Below are 26,225 nucleotides of genomic sequence, written 5' to 3' on the forward strand. Positions count from 1 at the left end.
CATGAGAAAATGTATAGGAGAAGTTTAACCTGACTCAGGTAGTCATAGAACAATTTGTCAAAAGATAGTGGTGAACAAAGTTGGATTGTAAAATCTGTCTTAGAAAATCCAATCTAGAAACGCCATTAGTTTTCAGACAGATGTAGTCTAAAATAGAGGTCAAACAGTGTCAGTAAAAGCAGTTTTCCCTATTTGGTAATCTCAAATGAGTGCACAACTTTTTGTTTCATAGATGTATGCTTGGACAGATAGGTTAAGGTGAATGGGTGAGATTTCGGACATATCTAGAAATTATAGTGGTTCTCTATCCGGCTCTTTTCTACAAGGACAAAAGAATCACCAAAAAATAAACAAATTTGTAAACCTGAAAGATTTTGTACAACTTACATAAATGCATTATTCCAAACAACCACTATGTTGATCTAGTTGTCTAACAGGTTGTTGTCCGAACCAGGAAGGCCGAGTGGTTAAGGCGTTGGACTTAAGATCCAATGGATATATATCCGCGTGGGTTCGAACCCCACTCCTGGTAAAAGTTTTAACCTTGGACGTCTGGCAAATTGGTCTAGATTGAGTAATTTATTAGTGACAATTAACATTTTGTTCTTGACCTTTATCCAAATCACCTGTTGATCAAAAGATGATTCTCTGAGCACCATATTGTGATCAATGCATTTTATTCCTCACTATTCAGAGAAAACTGCTATTTCAGCAAAATTAAATAATATTGAAAATACAATTTATTAATATATTCAGGTGAATATTCTATCAGCATCTTTGTTCAAAGTTTCAAAACATATGCTATGAAAAAGACATGAGAAAATGTATAGGAGAAGTTTAACCTGACTCAGGTAGTCATAGAACAATTTGTCAAAAGATAGTGGTGAACAAAGTTGGACTGTAAAATCTGTCTTAGAAAATCCAATCTAGAAACGCCATTAGTTTTCAGACAGATGTAGTCTAAAATAGAGGTCAAACAGTGTCAGTAAAAGCAGTTTTCCCTATTTGGTAATCTCAAATGAGTGTGCAACTTTTTGTTTCATAGATGTATGCTTGGACAGATAGGTTAAGGTGAATGGGTGAGATTTCGGACATATCTAGAAATTATAGTGGTTCTCTATCCGGCTCTTTTCTACAAAGACAAAAAAATCACCAAAAAATAAACAAATTTGTAAACCTGAATGATTTTGTAGAACTTACATGAATGCATTATTCCAAACAACCACTATGTTGATCTCGTTGTCTTACAGGTTGTCGTTCGAACCAGGATGGCCGAGTGGTTAAGGCGTTGGACTTAAGATCCAATGGATATATATCCGCGTGGGTTCGAACCCCACTCCTGGTAAAACTTTTAACCTTGGACTTCTGGCAACTTGGTCTAGATTGGGTAATTCATTAGTGACAATAACCAATATCTTGACCTTTATCCAAATCACCTGTTGATCAAAAGATGAGTCTCTGAGCACCATATTGTGATCAATGCATTTTATTCCTCACTATTCAGAGAAAACTGCTATTTCAGCAAAATTAAATAATATTGAAAATACAATTTATTAATATATTTAGGTGAATATTCTATCAGCATCTTTGTTCAAAGTTTCAAAACATATGCTATGAAAAAGACATGAGAAAATGTATAGGAGAAGTTTAACCTGACTCAGGTAGTCATAGAACAATTTGTCAAAAGATAGTGTTGAACAAAGTTGGACTGTAAAATCTATCTTAGAAAATCCAATCTAGAAATGCCATTAGTTTTCTGACAGATATAGTCTAAAAATGAGGTCAAACAGTTTCAGGAAAAGCAGTTTTTCCTATTTGGTAATCTCAAATGAGTGTGCAAGTTTTTGTTTCATATATGTATGCTTGGACAGATAGGTTAAGGCGAATGGGTCAGATTTCGGACATATCTAGAAATTATAGTGGTTCTCTATCCGGCTCTTTTCTACAAAGACAAAAAAATCACCAAAAAATAAACAAATTTGTAAACCTGAAAGATTTTGTACAACTTACATAAATGCATTATTCCAAACAACCACTATGTTGATCTCGTTGTCTAACAGGTTGTCGTTTGAACCAGGATGGCCGAGTGGTTAAGGCGTTGGACTTAAGATCCAATGGATATATATCCGCGTAGGTTCAAACCCCACTCCTGGTAAAAGTTTTAACCTTGGACGTCTGGCAAATTGGTCTAGATTGAGTAATTCATTAGTGACAATTAACATTTTGTTCTTGACCTTTATCCAAATCACCTGTTGATCAAAAGATGAGTCTCTGAGCACCATATTGTGATCAATGCATTTTATTCCTCACTATTCAGAGAAAACTGCTATTTCAGCAAAATTAAATAATATTGAAAATACAATTTATTAATATATTCAGGTGAATATTCTATCAGCATCTTTGTTCAAAGTTTCAAAACATATGCTATGAAAAAGACATGAGAAAATGTATAGGAGAAGTTTAACCTGACTCAGGTAGTCATAGAACAATTTGTCAAAAGATAGTGTTGAACAAAGTTGGACTGTAAAATCTGTCTTAGAAAATCCAATCTAGAAACGCCATTAGTTTTCAGACAGATGTAGTCTAAAATAGAGGTCAAACAGTGTCAGTAAAAGCAGTTTTCCCTATTTGGTAATCTCAAATGAGTGTGCAACTTTTTGTTTCATAGATGTATGCTTGGACAGATAGGTTAAGGTGAATGGGTGAGATTTCGGACATATCTAGAAATTATAGTGGTTCTCTATCCGGCTCTTTTCTACAAAGACAAAAAAATCACCAAAAAATAAACAAATTTGTAAACCTGAATGATTTTGTACAAGTTACATGAATGCATTGTTCCAAACAACCGCTATGTTGATCTCGTTGTCTAACAGGTTGTCGTTGGAACCAGGATGGCCGAGTGGTTGAGGCGTTGGACTTAAGATCCAATGGATATATATCCGCGTGGGTTCGAACCCCACTCCTGGTAAAAGTTTTAACCTTGGACTTCTGGCAAATTGGTCTAGATTGGGTAATTCATTAGTGACAATAACCAATATCTTGACCTTTATCCAAATCAACTGTTGATCAAAAGATGAGTCTCTGAGCACCATATTGTGATCAATGCATTTTATTCCTCACTATTCAGAGAAAACTGCTATTTCAGCAAAATTAAATAATATTGAAAATACAATTTATTAATATATTCAGGTGAATATTCTATCAGCATCTTTGTTCAAAGTTTCAAAACATATGCTATGAAAAAGACATGAGAAAATGTATAGGAGAAGTTTAACCTGACTCAGGTAGTCATAGAACAATTTGTCAAAAGATAGTGGTGAACAAAGTTGGATTGTAAAATCTGTCTTAGAAAATCCAATCTAGAAACGCCATTAGTTTTCAGACAGATGTAGTCTAAAATAGAGGTCAAACAGTGTCAGTAAAAGCAGTTTTCCCTATTTGGTAATCTCAAATGAGTGCGCAACTTTTTGTTTCATAGATGTATGCTTGGACACATAGGTTAAGGTGAATGGGTGAGATTTCGGACATATCTAGAAATTATAGTGGTTCTCTATCCGGCTCTTTTCTACAAAGACAAAAAAATCACCAAAAAATAAACAAATTTGTAAACCTGAATGATTTTGTACAACTTACATGAATGCATTATTCCAAACAACCACTATGTTGATCTCGGAGTCTAATGAGTTGTCGTTTGAACTAGGATGGCCGAGTGGTTAAGGCGTTGGACTTAAGATCCAATGGATATATATCCGCGTGGGTTCGAACCCCACTCCTGATAAAAGTTTTAACCTTGGACGTCTGGCAAATTGGTCTAGATTGAGTAATTCATTAGTGACAATTAACATTTTGTTCTTGACCTTTATCCAAATCACCTGTTGATCAAAAGATGAGTCTCTGAGCACCATATTGTGATCAATGCATTTTATTCCTCACTATTCAGAGAAAACTGCTATTTCAGCAAAATTAAATAATATTGAAAATACAATTTATTAATATATTCAGGTGAATATTCTATCAGCATCTTTGTTCAAAGTTTCAAAACATATGCTATGAAAAAGACATGAGAAAATGTATAGGAGAAGTTTAACCTGACTCAGGTAGTCATAGAACAATTTGTCAAAAGATAGTGGTGAACAAAGTTGGATTGTAAAATCTATCTTAGAAAATCCAATCTAGAAATGCCATTAGTTTTCAGACAGATGTAGTCTAAAATAGAGGTCAAACAGTGTCAGTAAAAGCAGTTTTCCCTATTTGGTAATCTCAAATGAGTGTGCAACTTTTTGTTTCATAGATGTATGCTTGGACAGATAGGTTAAGGTGAATGGGTGAGATTTCGGACATATCTAGAAATTATAGTGGTTCTCTATCCGGCTCTTTTCTACAAAGACAAAAAAATCACCAAAAAATAAACAAATTTGTAAACCTGAATGATTTTGTAGAACTTACATGAATGCATTATTCCAAACAACCACTATGTTGATCTCGTTGTCTAACAGGTTGTCGTTCGAACCAGGATGGCCGAGTGGTTAAGGCGTTGGACTTAAGATCCAATGGATATATATCCGCGTGGGTTCGAACCCCACTCCTGGTAAAACTTTTAACCTTGGACTTCTGGCAACTTGGTCTAGATTGGGTAATTCATTAGTGACAATAACCAATATCTTGACCTTTATCCAAATCACCTGTTGATCAAAAGATGAGTCTCTGAGCACCATATTGTGATCAATGCATTTTATTCCTCACTATTCAGAGAAAACTGCTATTTCAGCAAAATTAAATAATATTGAAAATACAATTTATTAATATATTTAGGTGAATATTCTATCAGCATCTTTGTTCAAAGTTTCAAAACATATGCTATGAAAAAGACATGAGAAAATGTATAGGAGAAGTTTAACCTGACTCAGGTAGTCATAGAACAATTTGTCAAAAGATAGTGTTGAACAAAGTTGGACTGTAAAATCTATCTTAGAAAATCCAATCTAGAAATGCCATTAGTTTTCTGACAGATATAGTCTAAAAATGAGGTCAAACAGTGTCAGGAAAAGCAGTTTTTCCTATTTGGTAATCTCAAATGAGTGTGCAAGTTTTTGTTTCATATATGTATGCTTGGACAGATAGGTTAAGGCGAATGGGTCAGATTTCGGACATATCTAGAAATTATAGTGGTTCTCTATCCGGCTCTTTTCTACAAAGACAAAAAAATCACCAAAAAATAAACAAATTTGTAAACCTGAAAGATTTTGTACAACTTACATAAATGCATTATTCCAAACAACCACTATGTTGATCTCGTTGTCTAACAGGTTGTCGTTTGAACCAGGATGGCCGAGTGGTTAAGGCGTTGGACTTAAGATCCAATGGATATATATCCGCGTAGGTTCAAACCCCACTCCTGGTAAAAGTTTTAACCTTGGACGTCTGGCAAATTGGTCTAGATTGAGTAATTCATTAGTGACAATTAACATTTTGTTCTTGACCTTTATCCAAATCACCTGTTGATCAAAAGATGAGTCTCTGAGCACCATATTGTGATCAATGCATTTTATTCCTCACTATTCAGAGAAAACTGCTATTTCAGCAAAATTAAATAATATTGAAAATACAATTTATTAATATATTCAGGTGAATATTCTATCAGCATCTTTGTTCAAAGTTTCAAAACATATGCTATGAAAAAGACATGAGAAAATGTATAGGAGAAGTTTAACCTGACTCAGGTAGTCATAGAACAATTTGTCAAAAGATAGTGTTGAACAAAGTTGGACTGTAAAATCTGTCTTAGAAAATCCAATCTAGAAACGCCATTAGTTTTCAGACAGATGTAGTCTAAAATAGAGGTCAAACAGTGTCAGTAAAAGCAGTTTTCCCTATTTGGTAATCTCAAATGAGTGTGCAACTTTTTGTTTCATAGATGTATGCTTGGACAGATAGGTTAAGGTGAATGGGTGAGATTTCGGACATATCTAGAAATTATAGTGGTTCTCTATCCGGCTCTTTTCTACAAAGACAAAAAAATCACCAAAAAATAAACAAATTTGTAAACCTGAATGATTTTGTACAAGTTACATGAATGCATTATTCCAAACAACCGCTATGTTGATCTCGTTGTCTAACAGGTTGTCGTTGGAACCAGGATGGCCGAGTGGTTGAGGCGTTGGACTTAAGATCCAATGGATATATATCCGCGTGGGTTCGAACCCCACTCCTGGTAAAAGTTTTAACCTTGGACTTCTGGCAAATTGGTCTAGATTGGGTAATTCATTAGTGACAATAACCAATATCTTGACCTTTATCCAAATCACCTGTTGATCAAAAGATGAGTCTCTGAGCACCATATTGTGATCAATGCATTTTATTCCTCACTATTCAGAGAAAACTGCTATTTCAGCAAAATTAAATAATATTGAAAATACAATTTATTAATATATTCAGGTGAATATTCTATCAGCATCTTTGTTCAAAGTTTCAAAACATATGCTATGAAAAAGACATGAGAAAATGTATAGGAGAAGTTTAACCTGACTCAGGTAGTCATAGAACAATTTGTCAAAAGATAGTGGTGAACAAAGTTGGATTGTAAAATCTGTCTTAGAAAATCCAATCTAGAAACGCCATTAGTTTTCAGACAGATGTAGTCTAAAATAGAGGTCAAACAGTGTCAGTAAAAGCAGTTTTCCCTATTTGGTAATCTCAAATGAGTGCGCAACTTTTTGTTTCATAGATGTATGCTTGGACACATAGGTTAAGGTGAATGGGTGAGATTTCGGACATATCTAGAAATTATAGTGGTTCTCTATCCGGCTCTTTTCTACAAAGACAAAAAAATCACCAAAAAATAAACAAATTTGTAAACCTGAATGATTTTGTACAAGTTACATGAATGCATTATTCCAAACAACCACTATGTTGATCTCGTTGTCTAACAGGTTGCCGTTCGAACCAGGATGGCCGAGTGGTTAAGGCGTTGGACTTAAGATCCAATGGATATATATCCGTGTGGGTTCGAACCCCACTCCTGGTAAAAGTTTTAACCTTGGACTTCTGGCAAATTGGTCTAGATTGGGTAATTCTTTAGTGACAATAACCAATATCTTGACCTTTATCCAAATCACCTGTTGATCAAAAGATGAGTCTCTGAGCACCATATTGTGATCAATGCATTTTATTCCTCACTATTCAGAGAAAACTGCTATTTCAGCAAAATTAAATAATATTGAAAATACAATTTATTAATATATTCAGGTGAATATTCTATCAGCATCTTTGTTCAAAGTTTCAAAACATATGCTATGAAAAAGACATGAGAAAATGTATAGGAGAAGTTTAACCTGACTCAGGTAGTCATAGAACAATTTGTCAAAAGATAGTGGTGAACAAAGTTGGATTGTAAAATCTGTCTTAGAAAATCCAATCTAGAAACGCCATTAGTTTTCAGACAGATGTAGTCTAAAATAGAGGTCAAACAGTGTCAGTAAAAGCAGTTTTCCCTATTTGGTAATCTCAAATGAGTGTGCAACTTTTTGTTTTATAGATGTATGCTTGGACAGATAGGTTAAGGTGAATGGGTGAGATTTCGGACATATCTAGAAATTATAGTGGTTCTCTATCCGGCTCTTTTCTACAAAGACAAAAAAATCACCAAAAAATAAACAAATTTGTAAACCTGAATGATTTTGTACAAGTTACATGAATGCATTATTCCAAACAACCACTATGTTGATCTCGTTGTCTAACAGGTTGTCGTTCGAACCAGGATGGCCGAGTGTTTAAGGCGTTGGACTTAAGATCCAATGGATATATATCCGCGTGGGTTCGAACCCCACTCCTGGTAAAAGTTTTAACCTTGGACTTCTGGCAAATTGGTCTAGATTGGGTAATTCATTAGTGACAATAACCAATATCTTGACCTTTATCCAAATCACCTGTTGATCAAAAGATGAGTCTCTGAGCACCATATTGTGATCAATGCATTTTATTCCTCACTATTCAGAGAAAACTGCTATTTCAGCAAAATTAAATAATAATGAAAATACAATTTATTAATATATTCAGGTGAATATTCTATCAGCATCTTTGTTCAAAGTTTCAAAACATATGCTATGAAAAAGACATGAGAAAATGTATAGGAGAAGTTTAACCTGACTCAGGTAGTCATAGAACAATTTGTCAAAAGATAGTGGTGAACAAAGTTGGATTGTAAAATCTGTCTTAGAAAATCCAATCTAGAAACGCCATTAGTTTTCAGACAGATGTAGTCTAAAATAGAGGTCAAACAGTGTCAGTAAAAGCAGTTTTCCCTATTTGGTAATCTCAAATGAGTGCGCAACTTTTTGTTTCATAGATGTATGCTTGGACAGATAGGTTAAGGTGAATGGGTGAGATTTCGGACATATCTAGAAATTATAGTGGTTCTCTATCCGGCTCTTTTCTACAAAGACAAAAAAATCACCAAAAAATAAACAAATTTGTAAACCTGAATGATTTTGTATAAGTTACATGAATGCATTATTCCAAACAACCGCTATGTTGATCTCGTTGTCTAACAGGTTGTCGTTGGAACCAGGATGGCCGAGTGGTTGAGGCGTTGGACTTAAGATCCAATGGATATATATCCGCGTGGGTTCGAACCCCACTCCTGGTAAAAGTTTTAACCTTGGACTTCTGGCAAATTGGTCTAGATTGGGTAATTCATTAGTGACAATAACCAATATCTTGACCTTTATCCAAATCACCTGTTGATCAAAAGATGAGTCTCTGAGCACCATATTGTGATCAATGCATTTTATTCCTCACTATTCAGAGAAAACTGCTATTTCAGCAAAATTAAATAATATTGAAAATACAATTTATTAATATATTCAGGTGAATATTCTATCAGCATCTTTGTTCAAAGTTTCAAAACATATGCTATGAAAAAGACATGAGAAAATGTATAGGAGAAGTTTAACCTGACTCAGGTAGTCATAGAACAATTTGTCAAAAGATAGTGGTGAACAAAGTTGGATTGTAAAATCTGTCTTAGAAAATCCAATCTAGAAACGCCATTAGTTTTCAGACAGATGTAGTCTAAAATAGAGGTCAAACAGTGTCAGTAAAAGCAGTTTTCCCTATTTGGTAATCTCAAATGAGTGCGCAACTTTTTGTTTCATAGATGTATGCTTGGACACATAGGTTAAGGTGAATGGGTGAGATTTCGGACATATCTAGAAATTATAGTGGTTCTCTATCCGGCTCTTTTCTACAAAGACAAAAAAATCACCAAAAAATAAACAAATTTGTAAACCTGAATGATTTTGTACAAGTTACATGAATGCATTATTCCAAACAACCACTATGTTGATCTCGTTGTCTAACAGGTTGCCGTTCGAACCAGGATGGCCGAGTGGTTAAGGCGTTGGACTTAAGATCCAATGGATATATATCCGTGTGGGTTCGAACCCCACTCCTGGTAAAAGTTTTAACCTTGGACTTCTGGCAAATTGGTCTAGATTGGGTAATTCTTTAGTGACAATAACCAATATCTTGACCTTTATCCAAATCACCTGTTGATCAAAAGATGAGTCTCTGAGCACCATATTGTGATCAATGCATTTTATTCCTCACTATTCAGAGAAAACTGCTATTTCAGCAAAATTAAATAATATTGAAAATACAATTTATTAATATATTCAGGTGAATATTCTATCAGCATCTTTGTTCAAAGTTTCAAAACATATGCTATGAAAAAGACATGAGAAAATGTATAGGAGAAGTTTAACCTGACTCAGGTAGTCATAGAACAATTTGTCAAAAGATAGTGGTGAACAAAGTTGGATTGTAAAATCTGTCTTAGAAAATCCAATCTAGAAACGCCATTAGTTTTCAGACAGATGTAGTCTAAAATAGAGGTCAAACAGTGTCAGTAAAAGCAGTTTTCCCTATTTGGTAATCTCAAATGAGTGTGCAACTTTTTGTTTTATAGATGTATGCTTGGACAGATAGGTTAAGGTGAATGGGTGAGATTTCGGACATATCTAGAAATTATAGTGGTTCTCTATCCGGCTCTTTTCTACAAAGACAAAAAAATCACCAAAAAATAAACAAATTTGTAAACCTGAATGATTTTGTACAAGTTACATGAATGCATTATTCCAAACAACCACTATGTTGATCTCGTTGTCTAACAGGTTGTCGTTCGAACCAGGATGGCCGAGTGTTTAAGGCGTTGGACTTAAGATCCAATGGATATCTATCCGCGTGGGTTCGAACCCCACTCCTTGTAAAAGTTTTAACCTTGGACTTCTGGCAAATTGGTCTAGATTGGGTAATTCATTAGTGACAATAACCAATATCTTGACCTTTATCCAAATCACCTGTTGATCAAAAGATGAGTCTCTGAGCACCATATTGTGATCAATGCATTTTATTCCTCACTATTCAGAGAAAACTGCTATTTCAGCAAAATTAAATAATAATGAAAATACAATTTATTAATATATTCAGGTGAATATTCTATCAGCATCTTTGTTCAAAGTTTCAAAACATATGCTATGAAAAAGACATGAGAAAATGTATAGGAGAAGTTTAACCTGACTCAGGTAGTCATAGAACAATTTGTCAAAAGATAGTGGTGAACAAAGTTGGATTGTAAAATCTGTCTTAGAAAATCCAATCTAGAAACGCCATTAGTTTTCAGACAGATGTAGTCTAAAATAGAGGTCAAACAGTGTCAGTAAAAGCAGTTTTCCCTATTTGGTAATCTCAAATGAGTGCGCAACTTTTTGTTTCATAGATGTATGCTTGGACAGATAGGTTAAGGTGAATGGGTGAGATTTCGGACATATCTAGAAATTATAGTGGTTCTCTATCCGGCTCTTTTCTACAAAGACAAAAAAATCACCAAAAAATAAACAAATTTGTAAACCTGAATGATTTTGTATAAGTTACATGAATGCATTATTCCAAACAACCGCTATGTTGATCTCGTTGTCTAACAGGTTGTCGTTGGAACCAGGATGGCCGAGTGGTTGAGGCGTTGGACTTAAGATCCAATGGATATATATCCGCGTGGGTTCGAACCCCACTCCTGGTAAAAGTTTTAACCTTGGACTTCTGGCAAATTGGTCTAGATTGGGTAATTCATTAGTGACAATAACCAATATCTTGACCTTTATCCAAATCACCTGTTGATCAAAAGATGAGTCTCTGAGCACCATATTGTGATCAATGCATTTTATTCCTCACTATTCAGAGAAAACTGCTATTTCAGCAAAATTAAATAATATTGAAAATACAATTTATTAATATATTCAGGTGAATATTCTATCAGCATCTTTGTTCAAAGTTTCAAAACATATGCTATGAAAAAGACATGAGAAAATGTATAGGAGAAGTTTAACCTGACTCAGGTAGTCATAGAACAATTTGTCAAAAGATAGTGGTGAACAAAGTTGGATTGTAAAATCTGTCTTAGAAAATCCAATCTAGAAACGCCATTAGTTTTCAGACAGATGTAGTCTAAAATAGAGGTCAAACAGTGTCAGTAAAAGCAGTTTTCCCTATTTGGTAATCTCAAATGAGTGCGCAACTTTTTGTTTCATAGATGTATGCTTGGACACATAGGTTAAGGTGAATGGGTGAGATTTCGGACATATCTAGAAATTATAGTGGTTCTCTATCCGGCTCTTTTCTACAAAGACAAAAAAATCACCAAAAAATAAACAAATTTGTAAACCTGAATGATTTTGTACAAGTTACATGAATGCATTATTCCAAACAACCACTATGTTGATCTCGTTGTCTAACAGGTTGCCGTTCGAACCAGGATGGCCGAGTGGTTAAGGCGTTGGACTTAAGATCCAATGGATATATATCCGTGTGGGTTCGAACCCCACTCCTGGTAAAAGTTTTAACCTTGGACTTCTGGCAAATTGGTCTAGATTGGGTAATTCTTTAGTGACAATAACCAATATCTTGACCTTTATCCAAATCACCTGTTGATCAAAAGATGAGTCTCTGAGCACCATATTGTGATCAATGCATTTTATTCCTCACTATTCAGAGAAAACTGCTATTTCAGCAAAATTAAATAATATTGAAAATACAATTTATTAATATATTCAGGTGAATATTCTATCAGCATCTTTGTTCAAAGTTTCAAAACATATGCTATGAAAAAGACATGAGAAAATGTATAGGAGAAGTTTAACCTGACTCAGGTAGTCATAGAACAATTTGTCAAAAGATAGTGGTGAACAAAGTTGGATTGTAAAATCTGTCTTTGAAAATCCAATCTAGAAACGCCATTAGTTTTCAGACAGATGTAGTCTAAAATAGAGGTCAAACAGTGTCAGTAAAAGCAGTTTTCCCTATTTGGTAATCTCAAATGAGTGTGCAACTTTTTGTTTTATAGATGTATGCTTGGACAGATAGGTTAAGGTGAATGGGTGAGATTTCGGACATATCTAGAAATTATAGTGGTTCTCTATCCGGCTCTTTTCTACAAAGACAAAAAAATCACCAAAAAATAAACAAATTTGTAAACCTGAATGATTTTGTACAAGTTACATGAATGCATTATTCCAAACAACCACTATGTTGATCTCGTTGTCTAACAGGTTGTCGTTCGAACCAGGATGGCCGAGTGTTTAAGGCGTTGGACTTAAGATCCAATGGATATATATCCGCGTGGGTTCGAACCCCACTCCTGGTAAAAGTTTTAACCTTGGACTTCTGGCAAATTGGTCTAGATCGGGTAATTCATTAGTGACAATAACCAATATCTTGACCTTTATCCAAATCACCTGTTGATCAAAAGATGAGTCTCTGAGCACCATATTGTGATCAATGCATTTTATTCCTCACTATTCAGAGAAAACTGCTATTTCAGCAAAATTAAATAATAATGAAAATACAATTTATTAATATATTCAGGTGAATATTCTATCAGCATCTTTGTTCAAAGTTTCAAAACATATGCTATGAAAAAGACATGAGAAAATGTATAGGAGAAGTTTAACCTGACTCAGGTAGTCATAGAACAATTTGTCAAAAGATAGTGGTGAACAAAGTTGGATTGTAAAATCTGTCTTAGAAAATCCAATCTAGAAACGCCATTAGTTTTCAGACAGATGTAGTCTAAAATAGAGGTCAAACAGTGTCAGTAAAAGCAGTTTTCCCTATTTGGTAATCTCAAATGAGTGCGCAACTTTTTGTTTCATAGATGTATGCTTGGACAGATAGGTTAAGGTGAATGGGTGAGATTTCGGACATATCTAGAAATTATAGTGGTTCTCTATCCGGCTCTTTTCTACAAAGACAAAAAAATCACCAAAAAATAAACAAATTTGTAAACCTGAATGATTTTGTACAAGTTACATGAATGCATTATTCCAAACAACCACTATGTTGATCTCGTTGTCTAACAGGTTGTCGTTCGAACCAGGATGGCCGAGTGGTTAAGGCGTTGGACTTAAGATCCAATGGATATATATCCGCGTGGGTTCGAACCCCACTCCTGGTAAAAGTTTTAACCTTGGACTTCTGGCAAATTGGTCTAGATTGGGTAATTCATTAGTGACAATAACCAATATCTTGACCTTTATCCAAATCACCTGTTGATCAAAAGATGAGTCTCTGAGCACCATATTGTGATCAATGCATTTTATTCCTCACTATTCAGAGAAAACTGCTATTTCAGCAAAATTAAATAATATTGAAAATACAATTTATTAATATATTCAGGTGAATATTCTATCAGCATCTTTGTTCAAAGTTTCAAAACATATGCTATGAAAAAGACATGAGAAAATGTATAGGAGAAGTTTAACCTGACTCAGGTAGTCATAGAACAATTTGTCAAAAGATAGTGGTGAACAAAGTTGGATTGTAAAATCTGTCTTAGAAAATCCAATCTAGAAACGCCATTAGTTTTCAGACAGATGTAGTCTAAAATAGAGGTCAAACAGTGTCAGTAAAAGCAGTTTTCCCTATTTGGTAATCTCAAATGAGTGTGCAACTTTTTGTTTCATAGATGTATGCTTGGACAGATAGGTTAAGGTGAATGGGTGAGATTTCGGACATATCTAGAAATTATAGTGGTTCTCTATCCGGCTCTTTTCTACAAAGACAAAAAAATCACCAAAAAATAAACAAATTTGTAAACCTGAAAGATTTTGTACAACTTACATAAATGCATTATTCCAAACAACCACTATGTTGATCTCGTTGTCTAACAGGTTGTCGTTCGAACCAGGATGGCCGAGTGGTTAAGGCGTTGGACTTAAGATCCAATGGATATATATCCGTGTGGGTTCGAACCCCACTCCTGGTAAAAGTTTTAACCTTGGACGTCTGGCAAATTGGTCTAGATTGAGTAATTCATTAGTGACAATTAACATTTTGTTCTTGACCTTTATCCAAATCACCTGTTGATCAAAAGATGAGTCTCTGAGTACCATATTGTGATCAATGCATTTTATTCCTCACTATTCAGAGAAAACTGCTATTTCAGCAAAATTAAATAATATTGAAAATACAATTTATTAATATATTCAGGTGAATATTCTATCAGCATCTTTGTTTAAAGTTTCAAAACATATGCTATGAAAAAGACATGAGAAAATGTATAGGAGAAGTTTAACCTGACTCAGGTAGTCATAGAACAATTTGTCAAAAGATAGTGGTGAACAAAGTTGGATTGTAAAATCTGTCTTAGAAAATCCAATCTAGAAACGCCATTAGTTTTCAGACAGATGTAGTCTAAAATAGAGGTCAAACAGTGTCAGTAAAAGCAGTTTTCCCTATTTGGTAATCTCAAATGAGTGTGCAACTTTTTGTTTCATAGATGTATGCTTGGACAGATAGGTTAAGGTGAATGGGTGAGATTTCGGACATATCTAGAAATTATAGTGGTTCTCTATCCGGCTCTTTTCTACAAAGACAAAAAAATCACCAAAAAATAAACAAATTTGTAAACCTGAATGATTTTGTACAAGTTACATGAATGCATTATTCCAAACAACCACTATGTTGATCTCGTTGTCTAACAGGTTGTCGTTCGAACCAGGATGGCCGAGTGTTTAAGGCGTTGGACTTAAGATCCAATGGATATATATCCGCGTGGGTTCGAACCCCACTCCTGGTAAAAGTTTTAACCTTGGACTTCTGGCAAATTGGTCTAGATTGGGTAATTCATTAGTGACAATAACCAATATCTTGACCTTTATCCAAATCACCTGTTGATCAAAAGATGAGTCTCTGAGCACCATATTGTGATCAATGCATTTTATTCCTCACTATTCAGAGAAAACTGCTATTTCAGCAAAATTAAATAATAATGAAAATACAATTTATTAATATATTCAGGTGAATATTCTATCAGCATCTTTGTTCAAAGTTTCAAAACATATGCTATGAAAAAGACATGAGAAAATGTATAGGAGAAGTTTAACCTGACTCAGGTAGTCATAGAACAATTTGTCAAAAGATAGTGGTGAACAAAGTTGGATTGTAAAATCTGTCTTAGAAAATCCAATCTAGAAACGCCATTAGTTTTCAGACAGATGTAGTCTAAAATAGAGGTCAAACAGTGTCAGTAAAAGCAGTTTTCCCTATTTGGTAATCTCAAATGAGTGCGCAACTTTTTGTTTCATAGATGTATGCTTGGACAGATAGGTTAAGGTGAATGGGTGAGATTTCGGACATATCTAGAAATTATAGTGGTTCTCTATCCGGCTCTTTTCTACAAAGACAAAAAAATCACCAAAAAATAAACAAATTTGTAAACCTGAATGATTTTGTACAAGTTACATGAATGCATTATTCCAAACAACCACTATGTTGATCTCGTTGTCTAACAGGTTGTCGTTCGAACCAGGATGGCCGAGTGGTTAAGGCGTTGGACTTAAGATCCAATGGATATATATCCGCGTGGGTTCGAACCCCACTCCTGGTAAAAGTTTTAACCTTGGACTTCTGGCAAATTGGTCTAGATTGGGTAATTCATTAGTGACAATAACCAATATCTTGACCTTTATCCAAATCACCTGTTGATCAAAAGATGAGTCTCTGAGCACCATATTGTGATCAATGCATTTTATTCCTCACTATTCAGAGAAAACTGCTATTTCAGCAAAATTAAATAATAATGAAAATACAATTTATTAATATATTCAGGTGAATATTCTATCAGCATCTTTGTTCAAAGTTTCAAAACATATGCTATGAAAAAGACATGAGAAAATGTATAGGAGAAGTTTAACCTGACTCAGGTAGTCATAGAACAATTTGTCAAAAGATAGTGGTGAACAAAGTTGGATTGTAAAATCTGTCTTAGAAAATCCAATCTAGAAACGCCATTAGTTTTCAGACAGATGTAGTCTAAAATAGAGGTCAAACAGTGTCAGTAAAAGCAGTTTTCCCTATTTGGTAATCTCAAATGAGTGTGCAACTTTTTGTTTCATAGATGTATGCTTGGACAGATAGGTTAAGGTGAATGGGTGAGATTTCGGACATATCTAGAAATTATAGTGGTTCTCTATCCGGCTCTTTTCTACAAAGACAAAAAAATCACCAAAAAATAAACAAATTTGTAAACCTGAAAGATTTTGTACAACTTACATAAATGCATTATTCCAAACAACCACTATGTTGATCTCGTTGTCTAACAGGTTGTCGTTCGAACCAGGATGGCCGAGTGGTTAAGGCGTTGGACTTAAGATCCAATGGATATATATCCGTGTGGGTTCGAACCCCACTCCTGGTAAAAGTTTTAACCTTGGACGTCTGGCAAATTGGTCTAGATTGAGTAATTCATTAGTGACAATTAACATTTTGTTCTTGACCTTTATCCAAATCACCTGTTGATCAAAAGATGAGTCTCTGAGTACCATATTGTGATCAATGCATTTTATTCCTCACTATTCAGAGAAAACTGCTATTTCAGCAAAATTAAATAATATTGAAAATACAATTTATTAATATATTCAGGTGAATATTCTATCAGCATCTTTGTTCAAAGTTTCAAAACATATGCTATGAAAAAGACATGAGAAAATGTATAGGAGAAGTTTAACCTGACTCAGGTAGTCATAGAACAATTTGTCAAAAGATAGTGGTGAACAAAGTTGGATTGTAAAATCTGTCTTAGAAAATCCAATCTAGAAACGCCATTAGTTTTCAGACAGATGTAGTCTAAAATAGAGGTCAAACAGTGTCAGTAAAAGCAGTTTTCCCTATTTGGTAATCTCAAATGAGTGTGCAACTTTTTGTTTCATAGATGTATGCTTGGACAGATAGGTTAAGGTGAATGGGTGAGATTTCGGACATATCTAGAAATTATAGTGGTTCTCTATCCGGCTCTTTTCTACAAAGACAAAAAAATCACCAAAAAATAAACAAATTTGTAAACCTGAATGATTTTGTACAAGTTACATGAATGCATTATTCCAAACAACCACTATGTTGATCTCGTTGTCTAACAGGTTGTCGTTCGAACCAGGATGGCCGAGTGTTTAAGGCGTTGGACTTAAGATCCAATGGATATATATCCGCGTGGGTTCGAACCCCACTCCTGGTAAAAGTTTTAACCTTGGACTTCTGGCAAATTGGTCTAGATTGGGTAATTCATTAGTGACAATAACCAATATCTTGACCTTTATCCAAATCACCTGTTGATCAAAAGATGAGTCTCTGAGCACCATATTGTGATCAATGCATTTTATTCCTCACTATTCAGAGAAAACTGCTATTTCAGCAAAATTAAATAATAATGAAAATACAATTTATTAATATATTCAGGTGAATATTCTATCAGCATCTTTGTTCAAAGTTTCAAAACATATGCTATGAAAAAGACATGAGAAAATGTATAGGAGAAGTTTAACCTGACTCAGGTAGTCATAGAACAATTTGTCAAAAGATAGTGGTGAACAAAGTTGGATTGTAAAATCTGTCTTAGAAAATCCAATCTAGAAACGCCATTAGTTTTCAGACAGATGTAGTCTAAAATAGAGGTCAAACAGTGTCAGTAAAAGCAGTTTTCCCTATTTGGTAATCTCAAATGAGTGCGCAACTTTTTGTTTCATAGATGTATGCTTGGACAGATAGGTTAAGGTGAATGGGTGAGATTTCGGACATATCTAGAAATTATAGTGGTTCTCTATCCGGCTCTTTTCTACAAAGACAAAAAAATCACCAAAAAATAAACAAATTTGTAAACCTGAATGATTTTGTACAAGTTACATGAATGCATTATTCCAAACAACCACTATGTTGATCTCGTTGTCTAACAGGTTGTCGTTCGAACCAGGATGGCCGAGTGGTTAAGGCGTTGGACTTAAGATCCAATGGATATATATCCGCGTGGGTTCGAACCCCACTCCTGGTAAAAGTTTTAACCTTGGACTTCTGGCAAATTGGTCTAGATTGGGTAATTCATTAGTGACAATAACCAATATCTTGACCTTTATCCAAATCACCTGTTGATCAAAAGATGAGTCTCTGAGCACCATATTGTGATCAATGCATTTTATTCCTCACTATTCAGAGAAAACTGCTATTTCAGCAAAATTAAATAATATTGAAAATACAATTTATTAATATATTCAGGTGAATATTCTATCAGCATCTTTGTTTAAAGTTTCAAAACATATGCTATGAAAAAGACATGAGAAAATGTATAGGAGAAGTTTAACCTGACTCAGGTAGTCATAGAACAATTTGTCAAAAGATAGTGGTGAACAAAGTTGGATTGTAAAATCTGTCTTAGAAAATCCAATCTAGAAACGCCATTAGTTTTCAGACAGATGTAGTCTAAAATAGAGGTCAAACAGTGTCAGTAAAAGCAGTTTTCCCTATTTGGTAATCTCAAATGAGTGCGCAACTTTTTGTTTCATAGATGTATGCTTGGACAGATAGGTTAAGGTGAATGGGTGAGATTTCGGACATATCTAGAAATTATAGTGGTTCTCTATCCGGCTCTTTTCTACAAGACAAAAGAATCACCAAAAAATAAACAAATTTGTAAACCTGAAAGATTTTGTACAACTTACATAAATGCATTATTCCAAACAACCACTATGTTGATCTCGTTGTCTAACAGGTTGTCATCCGAACCAGGATGGCCGAGTGGTTAAGGCGTTGGACTTAAGATCCAATGGATATATATCCGTGTGGGTTCGAACCCCACTCCTGGTAAAAGTTTTAACCTTGGACGTCTGGCAAATTGGTCTAGATTGAGTAATTCATTAGTGACAATTAACATTTTGTTCTTGACCTTTATCCAAATCACCTGTTGATCAAAAGATGAGTCTCTGAGCACCATATTGTGATCAATGCATTTTATTCCTCACTATTCAGAGAAAACTGCTATTTCAGCAAAATTAAATAATATTGAAAATACAATTTATTAATATATTCAGGTGAATATTCTATCAGCATCTTTGTTCAAAGTTTCAAAACATATGCTATGAAAAAGACATGAGAAAATGTATAGGAGAAGTTTAACCTGACTCAGGTAGTCATAGAACAATTTGTCAAAAGATAGTGGTGAACAAAGTTGGATTGTAAAATCTGTCTTAGAAAATCCAATCTAGAAACGCCATTAGTTTTCAGACAGATGTAGTCTAAAATAGAGGTCAAACAGTGTCAGTAAAAGCAGTTTTCCCTATTTGGTAATCTCAAATGAGTGTGCAACTTTTTGTTTCATAGATGTATGCTTGGACAGATAGGTTAAGGTGAATGGGTGAGATTTCGGACATATCTAGAAATTATAGTGGTTCTCTATCCGGCTCTTTTCTACAAAGACAAAAAAATCACCAAAAAATAAACAAATTTGTAAACCTGAAAGATTTTGTACAACTTACATAAATGCATTATTCCAAACAACCACTATGTTGATCTCGTTGTCTAACAGGTTGTCGTTCGAACCAGGATGGCCGAGTGGTTAAGGCGTTGGACTTAAGATCCAATGGATATATATCCGTGTGGGTTCGAACCCCACTCCTGGTAAAAGTTTTAACCTTGGACGTCTGGCAAATTGGTCTAGATTGAGTAATTCATTAGTGACAATTAACATTTTGTTCTTGACCTTTATCCAAATCACCTGTTGATCAAAAGATGAGTCTCTGAGCACCATATTGTGATCAATGCATTTTATTCCTCACTATTCAGAGAAAACTGCTATTTCAGCAAAATTAAATAATATTGAAAATACAATTTATTAATATATTCAGGTGAATATTCTATCAGCATCTTTGTTCAAAGTTTCAAAACATATGCTATGAAAAAGACATGAGAAAATGTATAGGAGAAGTTTAACCTGACTCAGGTAGTCATAGAACAATTTGTCAAAAGATAGTGGTGAACAAAGTTGGATTGTAAAATCTGTCTTAGAAAATCCAATCTAGAAACGCCATTAGTTTTCAGACAGATGTAGTCTAAAATAGAGGTCAAACAGTGTCAGTAAAAGCAGTTTTCCCTATTTGGTAATCTCAAATGAGTGCGCAACGTTTTGTTTCATAGATGTATGCTTGGACAGATAGGTTAAGGTGAATGGGTGAGATTTCGGACATATCTAGAAATTATAGTGGTTCTCTATCCGGCTCTTTTCTACAAGACAAAAGAATCACCAAAAAATAAACAAATTTGTAAACCTGAAAGATTTTGTACAACTTACATAAATGCATTATTCCAAACAACCACTATGTTGATCTCGTTGTCTAACAGGTTGTTGTCCGAACCAGGATGGCCGAGTGGTTAAGGCGTTGGACTTAAGATCCAATGGATATATATCCGCGTGGGTTCGAACCCCACTCCTGGTAAAAGTTTTAACCTTGGACGTCTGGCAAATTGGTCTAGATTGAGTAATTCATTAGTGACAATTAACATTTTGTTCTTGACCTTTATCCAAATCACCTGTTGATCAAAAGATGAGTCTCTGAGCACCATATTGTGATCAATGCATTTTATTCCTCACTATTCAGAGAAAACTGCTATTTCAGCAAAATTAAATAATATTGAAAATACAATTTATTAATATATTCAGGTGAATATTCTATCAGCATCTTTGTTCAAAGTTTCAAAACATATGCTATGAAAAAGACATGAGAAAATGTATAGGAGAAGTTTAACCTGACTCAGGTAGTCATAGAACAATTTGTCAAAAGATAGTGTTGAACAAAGTTGGACTGTAAAATCTGTCTTAGAAAATCCAATCTAGAAACGCCATTAGTTTTCAGACAGATGTAGTCTAAAATAGAGGTCAAACAGTGTCAGTAAAAGCAGTTTTCCCTATTTGGTAATCTCAAATGAGTGTGCAACTTTTTGTTTCATAGATGTATGCTTGGACAGATAGGTTAAGGTGAATGGGTGAGATTTCGGACATATCTAGAAATTATAGTGGTTCTCTATCCGGCTCTTTTCTACAAAGACAAAAAAATCACCAAAAAATAAACAAATTTGTAAACCTGAATGATTTTGTACAAGTTACATGAATGCATTATTCCAAACAACCACTATGTTGATCTCGTTGTCTAACAGGTTGTCGTTCGAACCAGGATGGCCGAGTGGTTAAGGCGTTGGACTTAAGATCCAATGGATATATATCCGCGTGGGTTCGAACCCCACTCCTGGTAAAAGTTTTAACCTTGGACTTCTGGCAAATTGGTCTAGATTGGGTAATTCATTAGTGACAATAACCAATATCTTGACCTTTATCCAAATCACCTGTTGATCAAAAGATGAGTCTCTGAGCACCATATTGTGATCAATGCATTTTATTCCTCACTATTCAGAGAAAACTGCTATTTCAGCAAAATTAAATAATATTGAAAATACAATTTATTAATATATTCAGGTGAATATTCTATCAGCATCTTTGTTCAAAGTTTCAAAACATATGCTATGAAAAAGACATGAGAAAATGTATAGGAGAAGTTTAACCTGACTCAGGTAGTCATAGAACAATTTGTCAAAAGATAGTGGTGAACAAAGTTGGATTGTAAAATCTGTCTTAGAAAATCCAATCTAGAAACGCCATTAGTTTTCAGACAGATGTAGTCTAAAATAGAGGTCAAACAGTGTCAGTAAAAGCAGTTTTCCCTATTTGGTAATCTCAAATGAGTGCGCAACTTTTTGTTTCATAGATGTATGCTTGGACAGATGGGTTAAGGTGAATGGGTGAGATTTCGGACATATCTAGAAATTATAGTGGTTCTCTATCCGGCTCTTTTCTACAAAGACAAAAAAATCACCAAAAAATAAACAAATTTGTAAACCTGAATGATTTTGTACAAGTTACATGAATGCATTATTCCAAACAACCACTATGTTGATCTCGTTGTCTAACAGGTTGTCGTTCGAACCAGGATGGCCGAGTGGTTAAGGCGTTGGACTTAAGATCCAATGGATATATATCCGCGTGGGTTCGAACCCCACTCCTGGTAAAAGTTTTAACCTTGGACTTCTGGCAAATTGGTCTAGATTGGGTAATTCATTAGTGACAATAACCAATATCTTGACCTTTATCCAAATCACCTGTTGATCAAAAGATGAGTCTCTGAGCACCATATTGTGATCAATGCATTTTATTCCTCACTATTCAGAGAAAACTGCTATTTCAGCAAAATTAAATAATATTGAAAATACAATTTATTAATATATTCAGGTGAATATTCTATCAGCATCTTTGTTCAAAGTTTCAAAACATATGCTATGAAAAAGACATGAGAAAATGTATAGGAGAAGTTTAACCTGACTCAGGTAGTCATAGAACAATTTGTCAAAAGATAGTGTTGAACAAAGTTGGACTGTAAAATCTGTCTTAGAAAATCCAATCTAGAAACGCCATTAGTTTTCAGACAGATGTAGTCTAAAATAGAGGTCAAACAGTGTCAGTAAAAGCAGTTTTCCCTATTTGGTAATCTCAAATGAGTGTGCAACTTTTTGTTTCATAGATGTATGCTTGGACAGATAGGTTAAGGTGAATGGGTGAGATTTCGGACATATCTAGAAATTATAGTGGTTCTCTATCCGGCTCTTTTCTACAAAGACAAAAAAATCACCAAAAAATAAACAAATTTGTAAACCTGAATGATTTTGTACAAGTTACATGAATGCATTATTCCAAACAACCACTATGTTGATCTCATTGTCTAACAGGTTGTCGTTCGAACCAGGATGGCCGAGTGGTTAAGGCGTTGGACTTAAGATCCAATGGATATATATCCGCGTGGGTTGGAACCCCACTCCTGGTAAAAGTTTTAACCTTGGACTTCTGGCAAATTGGTCTAGATTGGGTAATTCATTAGTGACAATAACCAATATCTTGACCTTTATCCAAATCACCTGTTGATCAAAAGATGAGTCTCTGAGCACCATATTGTGATCAATGCATTTTATTCCTCACTATTCAGAGAAAACTGCTATTTCAGCAAAATTAAATAATATTGAAAATACAATTTATTAATATATTCAGGTGAATATTCTATCAGCATCTTTGTTCAAAGTTTCAAAACATATGCTATGAAAAAGACATGAGAAAATGTATAGGAGAAGTTTAACCTGACTCAGGTAGTCATAGAACAATTTGTCAAAAGATAGTGGTGAACAAAGTTGGATTGTAAAATCTGTCTTAGAAAATCCAATCTAGAAACGCCATTAGTTTTCAGACAGATGTAGTCTAAAATAGAGGTCAAACAGTGTCAGTAAAAGCAGTTTTCCCTATTTGGTAATCTCAAATGAGTGCGCAACTTTTTGTTTCATAGATGTATGCTTGGACAGATGGGTTAAGGTGAATGGGTGAGATTTCGGACATATCTAGAAATTATAGTGGTTCTCTATCCGGCTCTTTTCTACAAAGACAAAAAAATCACCAAAAAATAAACAAATTTGTAAACCTGAATGATTTTGTACAAGTTACATGAATGCATTATTCCAAACAACCACTATGTTGATCTCGTTGTCTAATAGGTTGTCGTTTGAACCAGGATGGCCAAGTGGTTAAGGCGTTGGACTTAAGATCCAATGGATATATATCCGTGGGGGTTCGAACCCCACTCCTGGTAAAAGTTTTAACCTTGGACGTCTGGCAAATTGGTCTAGATTGAGTAATTCATTAGTGACAATTAACATTTTGTTCTTGACCTTTATCCAAATCACCTGTTGATCAAAAGATGAGTCTCTGAGCACCATATTGTGATCAATGCATTTTATTCCTCACTATTCAGAGAAAACTGCTATTTCAGCAAAATTAAATAATATTGAAAATACAATTTATTAATATATTCAGGTGAATATTCTATCAGCATCTTTGTTCAAAGTTTCAAAACATATGCTATGAAAAAGACATGAGAAAATGTATAGGAGAAGTTTAACCTGACTCAGGTAGTCATAGAACAATTTGTCAAAAGATAGTGGTGAACAAAGTTGGATTGTAAAATCTGTCTTAGAAAATCCAATCTAGAAACGCCATTAGTTTTCAGACAGATGTAGTCTAAAATAGAGGTCAAACAGTGTCAGTAAAAGCAGTTTTCCCTATTTGGTAATCTCAAATGAGTGTGCAACTTTTTGTTTCATAGATGTATGCTTGGACAGATAGGTTAAGGTGAATGGGTGAGATTTCGGACATATCTAGAAATTATAGTGGTTCTCTATCCGGCTCTTTTCTACAAAGACAAAAAAATCACCAAAAAATAAACAAATTTGTAAACCTGAAAGATTTTGTACAACTTACATAAATGCATTATTCCAAACAACCACTATGTTGATCTCGTTGTCTAACAGGTTGTCGTTCGAACCAGGATGGCCGAGTGGTTAAGGCGTTGGACTTAAGATCCAATGGATATATATCTGTGTGGGTTCGAACCCCACTCCTGGTAAAAGTTTTAACCTTGGACGTCTGGCAAATTGGTCTAGATTGAGTAATTCATTAGTGACAATTAACATTTTGTTCTTGACCTTTATCCAAATCACCTGTTGATCAAAAGATGAGTCTCTGAGCACCATATTGTGATCAATGCATTTTATTCCTCACTATTCAGAGAAAACTGCTATTTCAGCAAAATTAAATAATATTGAAAATACAATTTATTAATATATTCAGGTGAATATTCTATCAGCATCTTTGTTCAAAGTTTCAAAACATATGCTATGAAAAAGACATGAGAAAATGTATAGGAGAAGTTTAACCTGACTCAGGTAGTCATAGAACAATTTGTCAAAAGATAGTGGTGAACAAAGTTGGATTGTAAAATCTGTCTTAGAAAATCCAATCTAGAAACGCCATTAGTTTTCAGACAGATGTAGTCTAAAATAGAGGTCAAACAGTGTCAGTAAAAGCAGTTTTCCCTATTTGGTAATCTCAAATGAGTGTGCAACTTTTTGTTTCATAGATGTATGCTTGGACAGATAGGTTAAGGTGAATGGGTGAGATTTCGGACATATCTAGAAATTGTAGTGGTTCTCTATCCGGCTCTTTTCTACAAAGACAAAAAAATCACCAAAAAATAAACAAATTTGTAAACCTGAAAGATTTTGTACAACTTACATAAATGCATTATTCCAAACAACCACTATGTTGATCTCGTTGTCTAACAGGTTGTCGTTCGAACCAGGATGGCCGAGTGGTTAAGGCGTTGGACTTAAGATCCAATGGATATATATCCGCGTGGGTTCGAACCCCACTCCTGGTAAAAGTTTTAACCTTGGACTTCTGGCAAATTGGTCTAGATTGGGTAATTCATTAGTGACAATAACCAATATCTTGACCTTTATCCAAATCACCTGTTGATCAAAAGATGAGTCTCTGAGCACCATATTGTGATCAATGCATTTTATTCCTCACTATTCAGAGAAAACTGCTATTTCAGCAAAATTAAATAATATTGAAAATACAATTTATTAATATATTCAGGTGAATATTCTATCAGCATCTTTGTTCAAAGTTTCAAAACATATGCTATGAAAAAGACATGAGAAAATGTATAGGAGAAGTTTAACCTGACTCAGGTAGTCATAGAACAATTTGTCAAAAGATAGTGGTGAACAAAGTTGGATTGTAAAATCTGTCTTAGAAAATCCAATCTAGAAACGCCATTAGTTTTCAGACAGATGTAGTCTAAAATAGAGGTCAAACAGTGTCAGTAAAAGCAGTTTTCCCTATTTGGTAATCTCAAATGAGTGCGCAACTTTTTGTTTCATAGATGTATGCTTGGACAGATGGGTTAAGGTGAATGGGTGAGATT

The 26,225-nt window shown here is 34.4% G+C and overlaps 32 non-coding genes across 32 annotated transcripts; all 32 read left to right on the plus strand.

Moving 5' to 3' along the window:
• The first annotated feature begins 449 nt into the window (after positions 1–449).
• On the plus strand, positions 450–532 carry TRNAL-UAA (transfer RNA leucine (anticodon UAA)). The gene has a single exon. It is a non-coding gene; the product is annotated as a tRNA-Leu (tRNA).
• Positions 533–1,262: 730 nt separating this feature from the next.
• Positions 1,263–1,345, plus strand: TRNAL-UAA (transfer RNA leucine (anticodon UAA)). Its single transcript has one exon. It is a non-coding gene; the product is annotated as a tRNA-Leu (tRNA).
• A 727-nt stretch (positions 1,346–2,072) lies between these two features.
• On the plus strand, positions 2,073–2,155 carry TRNAL-UAA (transfer RNA leucine (anticodon UAA)). Its single transcript has one exon. It is a non-coding gene; the product is annotated as a tRNA-Leu (tRNA).
• A 730-nt stretch (positions 2,156–2,885) lies between these two features.
• On the plus strand, positions 2,886–2,968 carry TRNAL-UAA (transfer RNA leucine (anticodon UAA)). The gene has a single exon. It is a non-coding gene; the product is annotated as a tRNA-Leu (tRNA).
• Positions 2,969–3,695: 727 nt separating this feature from the next.
• Positions 3,696–3,778, plus strand: TRNAL-UAA (transfer RNA leucine (anticodon UAA)). The gene has a single exon. It is a non-coding gene; the product is annotated as a tRNA-Leu (tRNA).
• Positions 3,779–4,508: 730 nt separating this feature from the next.
• Positions 4,509–4,591, plus strand: TRNAL-UAA (transfer RNA leucine (anticodon UAA)). Its single transcript has one exon. It is a non-coding gene; the product is annotated as a tRNA-Leu (tRNA).
• Positions 4,592–5,318: 727 nt separating this feature from the next.
• TRNAL-UAA (transfer RNA leucine (anticodon UAA)) lies at positions 5,319–5,401 on the plus strand. Its single transcript has one exon. It is a non-coding gene; the product is annotated as a tRNA-Leu (tRNA).
• A 730-nt stretch (positions 5,402–6,131) lies between these two features.
• Positions 6,132–6,214, plus strand: TRNAL-UAA (transfer RNA leucine (anticodon UAA)). The gene has a single exon. It is a non-coding gene; the product is annotated as a tRNA-Leu (tRNA).
• A 727-nt stretch (positions 6,215–6,941) lies between these two features.
• On the plus strand, positions 6,942–7,024 carry TRNAL-UAA (transfer RNA leucine (anticodon UAA)). The gene has a single exon. It is a non-coding gene; the product is annotated as a tRNA-Leu (tRNA).
• Positions 7,025–7,751: 727 nt separating this feature from the next.
• TRNAL-UAA (transfer RNA leucine (anticodon UAA)) lies at positions 7,752–7,834 on the plus strand. The gene has a single exon. It is a non-coding gene; the product is annotated as a tRNA-Leu (tRNA).
• A 727-nt stretch (positions 7,835–8,561) lies between these two features.
• On the plus strand, positions 8,562–8,644 carry TRNAL-UAA (transfer RNA leucine (anticodon UAA)). Its single transcript has one exon. It is a non-coding gene; the product is annotated as a tRNA-Leu (tRNA).
• Positions 8,645–9,371: 727 nt separating this feature from the next.
• On the plus strand, positions 9,372–9,454 carry TRNAL-UAA (transfer RNA leucine (anticodon UAA)). Its single transcript has one exon. It is a non-coding gene; the product is annotated as a tRNA-Leu (tRNA).
• Positions 9,455–10,181: 727 nt separating this feature from the next.
• Positions 10,182–10,264, plus strand: TRNAL-UAA (transfer RNA leucine (anticodon UAA)). Its single transcript has one exon. It is a non-coding gene; the product is annotated as a tRNA-Leu (tRNA).
• A 727-nt stretch (positions 10,265–10,991) lies between these two features.
• Positions 10,992–11,074, plus strand: TRNAL-UAA (transfer RNA leucine (anticodon UAA)). The gene has a single exon. It is a non-coding gene; the product is annotated as a tRNA-Leu (tRNA).
• A 727-nt stretch (positions 11,075–11,801) lies between these two features.
• On the plus strand, positions 11,802–11,884 carry TRNAL-UAA (transfer RNA leucine (anticodon UAA)). The gene has a single exon. It is a non-coding gene; the product is annotated as a tRNA-Leu (tRNA).
• A 727-nt stretch (positions 11,885–12,611) lies between these two features.
• Positions 12,612–12,694, plus strand: TRNAL-UAA (transfer RNA leucine (anticodon UAA)). Its single transcript has one exon. It is a non-coding gene; the product is annotated as a tRNA-Leu (tRNA).
• Positions 12,695–13,421: 727 nt separating this feature from the next.
• TRNAL-UAA (transfer RNA leucine (anticodon UAA)) lies at positions 13,422–13,504 on the plus strand. Its single transcript has one exon. It is a non-coding gene; the product is annotated as a tRNA-Leu (tRNA).
• A 727-nt stretch (positions 13,505–14,231) lies between these two features.
• TRNAL-UAA (transfer RNA leucine (anticodon UAA)) lies at positions 14,232–14,314 on the plus strand. Its single transcript has one exon. It is a non-coding gene; the product is annotated as a tRNA-Leu (tRNA).
• Positions 14,315–15,044: 730 nt separating this feature from the next.
• Positions 15,045–15,127, plus strand: TRNAL-UAA (transfer RNA leucine (anticodon UAA)). The gene has a single exon. It is a non-coding gene; the product is annotated as a tRNA-Leu (tRNA).
• Positions 15,128–15,854: 727 nt separating this feature from the next.
• TRNAL-UAA (transfer RNA leucine (anticodon UAA)) lies at positions 15,855–15,937 on the plus strand. The gene has a single exon. It is a non-coding gene; the product is annotated as a tRNA-Leu (tRNA).
• Positions 15,938–16,664: 727 nt separating this feature from the next.
• On the plus strand, positions 16,665–16,747 carry TRNAL-UAA (transfer RNA leucine (anticodon UAA)). The gene has a single exon. It is a non-coding gene; the product is annotated as a tRNA-Leu (tRNA).
• A 730-nt stretch (positions 16,748–17,477) lies between these two features.
• On the plus strand, positions 17,478–17,560 carry TRNAL-UAA (transfer RNA leucine (anticodon UAA)). The gene has a single exon. It is a non-coding gene; the product is annotated as a tRNA-Leu (tRNA).
• Positions 17,561–18,287: 727 nt separating this feature from the next.
• TRNAL-UAA (transfer RNA leucine (anticodon UAA)) lies at positions 18,288–18,370 on the plus strand. Its single transcript has one exon. It is a non-coding gene; the product is annotated as a tRNA-Leu (tRNA).
• Positions 18,371–19,096: 726 nt separating this feature from the next.
• TRNAL-UAA (transfer RNA leucine (anticodon UAA)) lies at positions 19,097–19,179 on the plus strand. Its single transcript has one exon. It is a non-coding gene; the product is annotated as a tRNA-Leu (tRNA).
• Positions 19,180–19,909: 730 nt separating this feature from the next.
• TRNAL-UAA (transfer RNA leucine (anticodon UAA)) lies at positions 19,910–19,992 on the plus strand. Its single transcript has one exon. It is a non-coding gene; the product is annotated as a tRNA-Leu (tRNA).
• A 729-nt stretch (positions 19,993–20,721) lies between these two features.
• TRNAL-UAA (transfer RNA leucine (anticodon UAA)) lies at positions 20,722–20,804 on the plus strand. Its single transcript has one exon. It is a non-coding gene; the product is annotated as a tRNA-Leu (tRNA).
• A 730-nt stretch (positions 20,805–21,534) lies between these two features.
• On the plus strand, positions 21,535–21,617 carry TRNAL-UAA (transfer RNA leucine (anticodon UAA)). Its single transcript has one exon. It is a non-coding gene; the product is annotated as a tRNA-Leu (tRNA).
• A 727-nt stretch (positions 21,618–22,344) lies between these two features.
• On the plus strand, positions 22,345–22,427 carry TRNAL-UAA (transfer RNA leucine (anticodon UAA)). Its single transcript has one exon. It is a non-coding gene; the product is annotated as a tRNA-Leu (tRNA).
• Positions 22,428–23,154: 727 nt separating this feature from the next.
• Positions 23,155–23,237, plus strand: TRNAL-UAA (transfer RNA leucine (anticodon UAA)). The gene has a single exon. It is a non-coding gene; the product is annotated as a tRNA-Leu (tRNA).
• A 727-nt stretch (positions 23,238–23,964) lies between these two features.
• On the plus strand, positions 23,965–24,047 carry TRNAL-UAA (transfer RNA leucine (anticodon UAA)). Its single transcript has one exon. It is a non-coding gene; the product is annotated as a tRNA-Leu (tRNA).
• A 730-nt stretch (positions 24,048–24,777) lies between these two features.
• On the plus strand, positions 24,778–24,860 carry TRNAL-UAA (transfer RNA leucine (anticodon UAA)). The gene has a single exon. It is a non-coding gene; the product is annotated as a tRNA-Leu (tRNA).
• Positions 24,861–25,590: 730 nt separating this feature from the next.
• TRNAL-UAA (transfer RNA leucine (anticodon UAA)) lies at positions 25,591–25,673 on the plus strand. The gene has a single exon. It is a non-coding gene; the product is annotated as a tRNA-Leu (tRNA).
• Positions 25,674–26,225: the final 552 nt, after the last annotated feature.

This window comes from Engystomops pustulosus, chromosome 3, assembly GCF_040894005.1.
Source record: "Engystomops pustulosus chromosome 3, aEngPut4.maternal, whole genome shotgun sequence".
NCBI classification, from domain to species: domain Eukaryota; kingdom Metazoa; phylum Chordata; class Amphibia; order Anura; family Leptodactylidae; genus Engystomops; species Engystomops pustulosus.